At 42.6% G+C, this 9,616-nt stretch overlaps 1 pseudogene; it reads left to right on the forward strand.

The window, feature by feature from the left end:
* The first annotated feature begins 6,181 nt into the window (after positions 1–6,181).
* LOC105979150 lies at positions 6,182–6,864 on the forward strand (annotated as a pseudogene).
* The last annotated feature ends 2,752 nt before the right edge of the window (positions 6,865–9,616 follow it).

Below are 9,616 nucleotides of genomic sequence, written 5' to 3' on the forward strand. Positions count from 1 at the left end.
ATTCCATATATCATGAGCTCTTCTCTCCATCTATACTTGTGTACATATTCCGGTCTCGCAGCACTGGGGTCATGATAGTAGGGTGTGGGGAAGCCTCAAGGAACCAGAGTAATATTGTGTGTTTCATGGGTTCTATACTGTGCCCTGGTTGATTCATCCCTTCCTTGTGACCCTTAAAACACTCATTTCTAGCCCCACCTTTTCAACTGTCTGCACTACAACTCCACCTGAATAAAATTAATAATTATCTTTTTAAAAAATCATCTACGCCATTTATCATTGGACAATCTGCTGTGCAATACTATTTTAAATGTTATAAAATATGAATGTCACTTTCAAGACTAAGGTGTGCTGGACCCAAGCCATGGTATTTTCAGTCATCTCATATGAATGTGAAAGGATGGACAATGAATAAGGAAACATAGAGCATAATTGATGAATTTTAATTACGCTACTGATGAAGAATATTGAATGTACCATGGACAGACAACAGAACAAACAAATCTCTTGGAGTAAATACAGCCCGAATGCTCATTAGAAGCGAAGATAGATAGATATTGTCGTCTATACTTTGGACATTTTTTTCCAGAGACCAGTGCCCGGAGAAAGACATCACGCTTGGTAAAGTAGACCAAAAAACCAAAACCCTCTTCCGTTGAGTCAGTATCAACTCTTGGAGACCCTATAAGACAGGGTAGAACTGCCCGGGTAGGTTTCTGAGACTATAACTCTTTACCAGAATAGAAAGCCCTGTCTTTCTCCTCCTAAGTGGCTGGTGGTTCTGAACTGCTGACCTGGTAGATTGCAGCCCAATGTGTAACCTACACCACCAGGACTTCTGGTAAAGTAGAAGGGCAGCAAAAAAAAGTGGAAGACCATCAATGAGATTCATTGACATAGGGCTGCAACCAGGAGCTCAAACATAGCAACTATAGAGATGGCAGGACTGAACACTGTTTTGTTCTCTGAGGGGAAACCAACTTTATGGCACCTGAAAACAACAACAATATCTGACAAGTGTTTAATATGTAGATTAAATAAAGGTATCTTACAATTCAACAACTAAAAGCAAACAACCTAGTCAAGAAATGAGCAATCGATTTGATTTGATATTTCATCAGAGAAGTTATACAAATTTCCAGTAACACACAGAAAGATGTTCAATGCCATTAGTCATTGGAAAATATAAATTAAAACCACAATGAGATGCCATTTCACCTCCACTCGAATGTCTGTTATCAGAAAGATAGAAACAAATTAAAACAATGGAAAATATAAGTATTAGTGAGGATTTGAAGAAATGGAAACCATCGTACACTGCTGGTACTGTTGTTAGGTGCCATCCAGTCAGTTCCAACCCATAGTGACCCTATGCACAACAGAACGACATACTTTCTGGTCCCTGGCCATCCTCATAATTGTTTCCATGTTTGATCCCTTTTTTGCAGCCACGGAGTTAACTCCTCTCCTTTAGGGCCTTCCTTTTTTTGGCTGCCCCTCCACTTTACCAAGCATGATGTCCTTCTCCAGGGACTAGTCTCTCCTATCAGCATGTCCAAAGTATGCAAGACTAAGTCTCACCATCCTTGCCTCTAAGGAGCACAGTGGCCATACTACTTCAAAGACAGATTTGTTTGTTCTTTTGGCAGTCCGTGATACTTTCAATATTCTTCTTCAGAACCACAATTCAAAAACATCAATTGTTACTTGGTCTTCCATATCCAATGCCTAACTTTCACATGCATATGAGGTGATCGAAAATACCAGGGCTATAGGGCATTTATGGAGGTCTAAATACAGGCATGTACATATGTCAATATATGTATATATGATGATGGGGAAATAGATCTATTTGCCTATATTTATAGGTTTAGTATTAAGGTAGCAGAAGGACATTGGGCCCCTCCATTCAAGTACTCCCTCAATGCAAGAACACTTTTTTTCTATTAAACTAGCATTCCATGATGCTCACCTTCCTGACACGATCGCTGAAGACAAAGTGGGTGCATAAGCAAATGTAGAGAAGGAAGCTGATGGTGCCTGGTTATCAAAAGATATAGCATCTCATCTGGGGTCTTAAAGGCTTGAAGATAAACAAGTGGCCATCTAGCTGAGAAGCAACAAAGCCTACATGGAAGAAGCACACTAGCCTGTGTGATCATGAGGTGTTGAAGGGATCTGGTATCAGGCATCAAAGAACAAAAAATCATATCATTCTATCAAAAAGTATAGTGTCTGGGGTCTTAAAGACTTGAAGGTAATCAAGCAGCCATCAAGCTCAGAAGTAACAAAGTCCACATGGAAGAAGCACACCAGCCTATGCAATCATGAGGTGTCGAAGGGATCAGGTATAAGGCATCATCAGAACAAAAAATCTTACCATAGTGAATGATGTGGGGAGTGCGGAGTGGAGACCCAAAGCCCATTAGTAGGACACTGGAGATCCCCTTACAGAGAGGTCTCAGGGAGGAGATGAGCCAGTCAGGGTGCAATGTAGCAATGATGAAAAATACAACTTTCCTCTAGTTCCTAAATGCTTCCTCCCCGCCCCCACTATCATGATACGAATTCTACCTTGCAAGTCTGACTAGACCAGAGGATGTACACTGGTACAGATAGGAACTGGAAATCCAGGGAATCCAGGGCAGATGATCCCTACAGGACCAGTGGTGTGAGTGGTGATACTGGGAGGGTAGAGGGAGAGTGGGTTGGAAAGAGGGAACCGATTACAAGGAACTATATGTGACCACCTCCCTGGGGGACGGACAACAGAAAAGTGGGTGAAGGGAGACGTCGGACAGGACAAGATATGACAAAATAATAATTTATAAGTTATCAGGGGCTCATGATGGAGGGGGGGCGTGGGGAGGGAGGGGAAAATAAGGACCTAATGCCAGGGGCTTAAGTGGAGAGCAAATGTTTTGAGAATGATGAGGGCAATGAATGTACAAATGCTCTTTACACAATTGACATATGTATGGATTGTGATAAGGGTAGTATGAGCCCCTAATAAAATGATTAGAAAAAAAGAAAAGAAAACTAATAACCGAAAAATAAATAAATAAATAGAATGCCTATAATTAAAAAAAAATCATATCATTTTGAATGAGGGGGAGTGCGGAGTTGAGACCCAAAGCCCATCTGTAGGCAACTGGACATCCCCTTACAGAAGGGTTGCAGGGAGGAGACGAGCCAGTCAGAGTGCAGTGTAGCAACGATGAAACATACAATTTTCCTCTAGTTCTTTAATGATGCTTCCTTACTCCCCACCCCCCACTATCATGACCCCAATTCTACCTTACAAATCTGGCTAGACCAGAGGATGTACACTGGTACGGATAGGAACCAGAAACATGGAATCCAGGACAGATGAGTCCCTCAGGATCAGTGGTGAGAGTGGTGATACCGGAGGGTAGAGGGAAGAACCAGTCAATGCGCAGTATAACATCGACGGAACATACAACTTTCCTCTAGTTCTTTAATGCTTCCTTACTCCCCACCCCCCACTATCATGACCCCAATTCTACCTTACAAATCTGGCTAGACCAGAGCATGTACACTGGTACAGATAAGAGCTGGAAACACAGGGAATCCAGGACATATAAACCCCTCAGGACCAATAATGAGAGTAGTGATACCAGGAGGGTAAGGGAAAGGTAGGGGGGGAAAGGGAAAACCAATCACAATGATCTACATATAACCCCCTCCCAGGGGGACAGGACGGACAACAAAAAAGTGAGTGAAGGGAGACATCGGTCAGTGTAGACATGATAAAATAATAATTTATAAATTATCAAGGGTTCATGAAGGAGGGCGTGGCGGGGAAGTGTGTGGGGATAGGGCCAGTCCCCAATAACTAATTGCGGGTTCGATAGGTGCAATTGCACAGTTGAGATATATAAAGATTATAATAAAGTCATAGAGAGTATGAGAGATAGAAGAGAGATTTCAATAATGGAGTCAGACACATTTCATAGTAGCATGCTCACCTCCTGGACAGCCAGGTCTGTGCACATCGTGGACCGTGGTGAGGTGGGGCGGAGACCACTGGAGAACCAGCCGGCTGGAGACCCCGTTTATTGGTAATCAAAGGTTATATCTACTTAGGGGGGCGTGATCACAGGTAACCACAAGTCACAGGAAGGGGCAGTACAACAGGCATACAAGCAATAGGAGGGGGATATACAAAGGGCACAGGTGTAACAGGAAGAGGATGAGCTAGGGGTGTGCACATAGGAAGGAGAGGGCCTAAGGGTATACATGTGACAAGAAGGGCAGACCTTAGACTCAATATGGCAGCCTAACCTTGGTCACCCTTGAGTGGGCTTGACCTCTACTATCCTTATCAGAAGGGAGTGGGTCCTACTTGTTGTGGGATAAACAGTGGTGACTGCTTACTCTAAGTGGCTGATAACTCTTAGGGAGAATAACCCCTGACTTACTTCTGTTGATCTCCAAGTGTAGTCATTTGTCACATGTAGCAAGCAGCTAAGTTTGGCATATATTTGGGGGAGACAACTTGGGAGAAATTTTTCTGTTTCCCAAGGGGGGTAGGGGAAAATTTGAGGAGCTGATACCAAGGTTTCAAGTAGAAAGCAAATGTTTTGAGAAAGATGATGGCAACAAATGTACAAATGTACATATGGATGTATGGATTGTGAGGAGTTGTAAGAGCCCCCAATACAATGATTTAAAAATAAATAAATAAACTTAAAAAATGGCTGAAATGGCAAATTTATATTACAACATTTTATCACAATTGAAAAAATAAAAACAGTGAAAGGACATGTTATCTAACAATTTTAGGAGAAAATCTAGGCAGCTTATGCTATATTTTTATATTTAATAAACCAGCCACAATGTAGAATTTCATTCCAATTTTAGTATATGTGCTGCCAAAGCGAGCACCACAATGTAGAATTTCAAGATAATAATAAATATGTACTGTCTCTGTGACTCTCTGAGAACAAAATAAATTAGGTGCTCTTCTGTTCTCTGTATTGTCTTCTTAGGCTGCAGAAATCTAGAACTTCGATGATGTCAGACATTCACCATGACATTTGCATACGGCTTGCAGCTGTCATCTGGGATGTGAGCTGAGACCATCCACCGGAGTCTCTGAGTTCTCCTCTAGGATGCTTCTCCGTGTGGCTTGGGTTTCTCACAATATGGCAGGTGGGTTTCCAAGGAAGCAAGGAAACTGAACATTACAAATCTCTTAAATCCCAGCGTTGAAAGTTACATGGTAACATTTCTTAGAGTCGATGAATGTCAAAATTAGTCATATGGCCAACCCAAATTCACAAGGAGGGCATGGCATCTTTAATTCACCCCTGGCAGAAATAGGAAAGGAAAAGATCAATACAACAGCCATGAAAAGAAAAATTAGAATACTTAGTACTTCAGAAGAAACTAGGAAGAAGAGACTATGAGGCCCACCAGGCCTTGCCCTTGCCTGGGGTGCAGGGCCACAAACTAGCTTGGTGGAAGACTGCACCTGACCAAGATGGCCAAGTCCCAGCCTGGAGCAGGAAAGGTCTGCTCTGTGAAGTGATGCCCTTTTGGCTTGCAAGGAGCTATCTCTGTCTGTGCGGCAGCACCACTTCCTCTACAGTCTCTGTAAACCCTGAAACCCAGTGTGTTAGTTTGAGTAAATTAGAGAAACAAATCCACAGAAACTCATATATATATATGAGAGAGTTTTATATAAAGGGCAAGTGTACATTAAGAAAGCATCCCAACCCAGTGCTGTCCAAGCCCATAAGTCCAACATTAGCCCATATGTCCGACACCAATCTACAAAGTCCTATTCCACCTCACAAAACACACGCAACGACACCAACTCAGGAGGAAAGCCGAATCAGTGAGCATGTAAGCATCTCATCCCTGGCAGGGGTCTCCACATGGCTGCTCTAGCACCCAGGGCTGCATCAGGGTAGGTCCATGTGGCTTCTCCTTGGGGATGTCTTGCAGGAAGTGAGCCTTGCCAGCTAAAGCAGGGAACTGGCTAAGGCAGCTGCACCCTGGTCCAACCTCAGAAAGCAAGAGACCCGAGAACTAGAAAGGCAAGGCTCACTGAGCCATTTATCTCTCCGCCCTTCAATTAACCCCACATGTGTTTATCAGCCAGGTTGGCACAATAAACCTTAACTATCTCACCCATCAATCACCATCCTTCAAGATGAAATGGAATGCACTACGGACTGTATATAGGCTGGTACATGGGACATACATGAAACCACCTAAAGCTTGCCTTTTGGATACTGTCAAAACATAGAGGAACTATTACTTATGTGTAGTGCTGAATTCAAAGTAGTGTGGGCACAAAGCCCTCAGAAACAATATCTGCTGCCCAACGTAAAGGAAAAGAAGTTATTTAATTCTCAACCGGCCCAACTTGGCATCCTTCAGTATAAACAACAGGAGCAAGATACTTTACCCAAGAGAGTTTCATCAACAAATGCCACAGCCCAAGGAGCTCCCACAAAAACAAAGGAAGAACCTGACCCTTCACAAGACCAATCTATCAGTCTGAATGAGCAACTTGAGAAAACATTTAGACAGTGTGGAAAGGTTTTAATTACAGCACACCTAGTAACTTCTGGTATTTGGCTTGGGACATTTTATGATGCAGCCATAAACAGAGTACATGCTGTTAGAACGCCTTGGGTTACCTGACAGCATAGTTTCAGCATTTTCAAAAACGCCCAGAGTAGAAACACACTAGCAGCATTTGCCTTGTTTAAGATTGCAGCACCTGGGAGGCACATCATTTACTGTGAAGTATCTGTGAAGTCTGGCTACATGTCAACACTTCCTCCCATTAAGAAATGTTTACCCAGTGTCATTGAACAATGTATATAGATATTGTTTAATGGAGACCTAATTGGCTATGTAAACTCACCAAAACACAATAACATATTTTTTAAAGAAAGAAATATTGACAGGTCAGGATGGAAGAGACTAAGGAGCTTCTCACAGGGAAAAATAGAAGAAACAAAGGGTAAACACAGGAAAATAACAACACAAAAAAAAAACCAAAGGAAAAGTTTCTTTTAAGAAAAAAGTGGGATAGGGTGCCTTTTATAATAGGGCATAGAAAATTATGCTGTAACTCTTTAGGAGGAGCCCTGGTGCCGTAGTAGTTATGTGTTGAGCTGCTAACTACAAGGTCAGCAGTTCAAAACAACCAGCTGCTTGGTGGGAGGAAGATGAGGCTTTCTACTCCCATAGAGAGTTACAGACTCTGATATTACAGGGAAGTTCTAGCCTGTCCTTGAGGGTCACTATGAGTCAGAACTGCAGAGATGGGGACTGTGTTCGGCCAGGTTGACTAGAGAAACAAATCCAGAGACACTCATATAGGTATAAGAAAGAACTTTATATAAAAAAATAATTATTTATTTATTGAGAAAACATCCCAGCCCAGTCCAACTCAAGTCCATAAGTCCCTCTTCAGATTTATGCAGCCACGTGCAATGATGCAGAATGCAGGAAATTCTCGGCCTGGTGGGTGCAAAGGCTTGTGGATCCAATGGCAGTGGTTACATCTCCAGAGCTCTGACAGCAACCAGGATCCTCCAACAGTAAGGTGAAGGCAGAGAAAGAAGGGGACCACGGCCCCTTGTGAGAAGGCCATACTCACAAGGAGGTTGTAACCTGATTGACAGGTTGAATACCCCCCCTACACTTTTATGTATCTTCAAGTTGACATGAAATTATGTAACTACCATAGGGAGTCTACTCTGTCACGCCAACATCATTTCCCCTCAGGAAGGGAAGCATACCAGAGCCTTTGAGGAGCTGTTTTCAAACAGGCATAGATAAATGGTTCTATGTGACCCAAGGGATGGACAAGAGTAGACATGGAGATCAGTTGTTCAACTCCCTTTTCAAGAAAGAAAGAACTTGCTGCCCATAGGTGAGTTGATTATCTGATAATGGCCTTTAGCACTTAGTTTCTTCAAACTTCACCTCAGCACTCAAGGTTTTCTCTTCTCAGAGAAAACCCCAGTTAAGGACTTAACAAGGCAATGGCAGCAAAAGTCATGCTCTTCTTCGGGTTCCTCTAGCCAGTAACTGAGCAAAGCAGTGGTTTAAAGTCTAGCCATTTCTGCGCATGAGAGATTTCTCTGATGGTAATCTACTCTTTGTTCTAAAATTTCCTGGTAGGTAGACAGAAACGCCGTCAAGCCTTCCTTATGTTCTGATGCTTCCCTCTGCACGATCCTGCTTCTTCTTTTCTTTCACAGGGGTTCATCTTCAGGAACCCTTCTGCACTCTTAACTCCATGTCACTTTCCAAAGAACCCAGTTACATAATCTCCTGTCAATTTATGAAGGGGTAGTCTAGCCTGTCAATCAGGTAGTCTAGCCTGTCAAAGGGGTAGTCTAGCCTGTCAATCAGGTCATATCCAATGAGGCCTCTGTGTGGACATTCCCTCCTCCTGAGGATTCTGGGAACTCCTATCTTCCTCTCTGGAGGTGGGAGACACACTCTGCTTCATCTTCCTTCTGTCAAGCTACACTAGAACCCTGGAATTGGAGGATCCATGTGGAGACCCATGCCAGCACTGAGATGCTTCCACCACCACTGGATTCACAAGACTTTCTAACCACTAGCCTGTGATCTTCCTGCATTCAGCATCATTGCATGGCTGTGTGAGTCTAAAGAGGAATTTCTGAACATGGACTGACATTTGGGGTAATATTGGACTTACAGACTTGCTGTGGACTGGGCTGAGATGTTGTCTTAATGTACAATTGCTCTTTGATATAAAGTTCTCTCTTACACACATGAGTGTCTATGACTTTGTTTCTCTAGTCAACCCAGACTAACACAGCGTGACATGTTTTATTCATGTAGATAACCAGACTAGCTAGCATAGTGCCTAGATCACAAGGTTGCCATTGTTAGCTACCAACAAGTCAGCCCAGACTCATGACAAACTCATGAACAACAGAATTCAGCACTGCCTAGCACCCAGTTGTCCCCTGATCAATTCACGATTGGACCATGGTGATCTATAGGGTTTTCAATGGCTGATTTTTGGAAGTCCATTGCCAGGCCTTTCTTCCAAGTTCATCTTAGTCTGGAAGCTTGTTCAACATCATGGTAACACAAAAACCTCCACTAACAGACAGGTAGTGGCCTCATGTGACTTGACCTCAAAGCTGGGTTTCCTGTGTGAGAGATGAACAATCTATCACTGAACCACCACTTCCCCTACTAGAAAATAATAATTCCTCCATAAATATTTGAGAAACAGAGCTGAATGGTCTACTGTGTTCTATGTCCTTCCCCATGACCAGGTGACATGACACAGACCAACAGAATTGCTTTTCTCCTCTTCTGCTTTTATCGTATCAATTCACAAAACATTTGGCATCAAGAAAGCATCAAGAAGCATGATGTTTTGTTGGCTTTTATTTGTTAAAATGAGACATAATAGAATTCTTCCAAGTCTTTTGCAATTTTCTGAGGCAGAAAATTTTCCATGCTGAGAAAAAGAAGACAAATTTGTATTTACATCACAAGAAATTTTCTCTAAATAGTTTTCTCAAACGACTCAAGATGTGATCGTCACAGCCAGCCAAATTTGAGATGCTACGCATAA

Source organism: Echinops telfairi, unplaced genomic scaffold, assembly GCF_000313985.2.
Source record: "Echinops telfairi isolate 266 unplaced genomic scaffold, ASM31398v2 ScPeMD7_5868;HRSCAF=6743_1, whole genome shotgun sequence".
Classification (NCBI taxonomy): domain Eukaryota; kingdom Metazoa; phylum Chordata; class Mammalia; order Afrosoricida; family Tenrecidae; genus Echinops; species Echinops telfairi.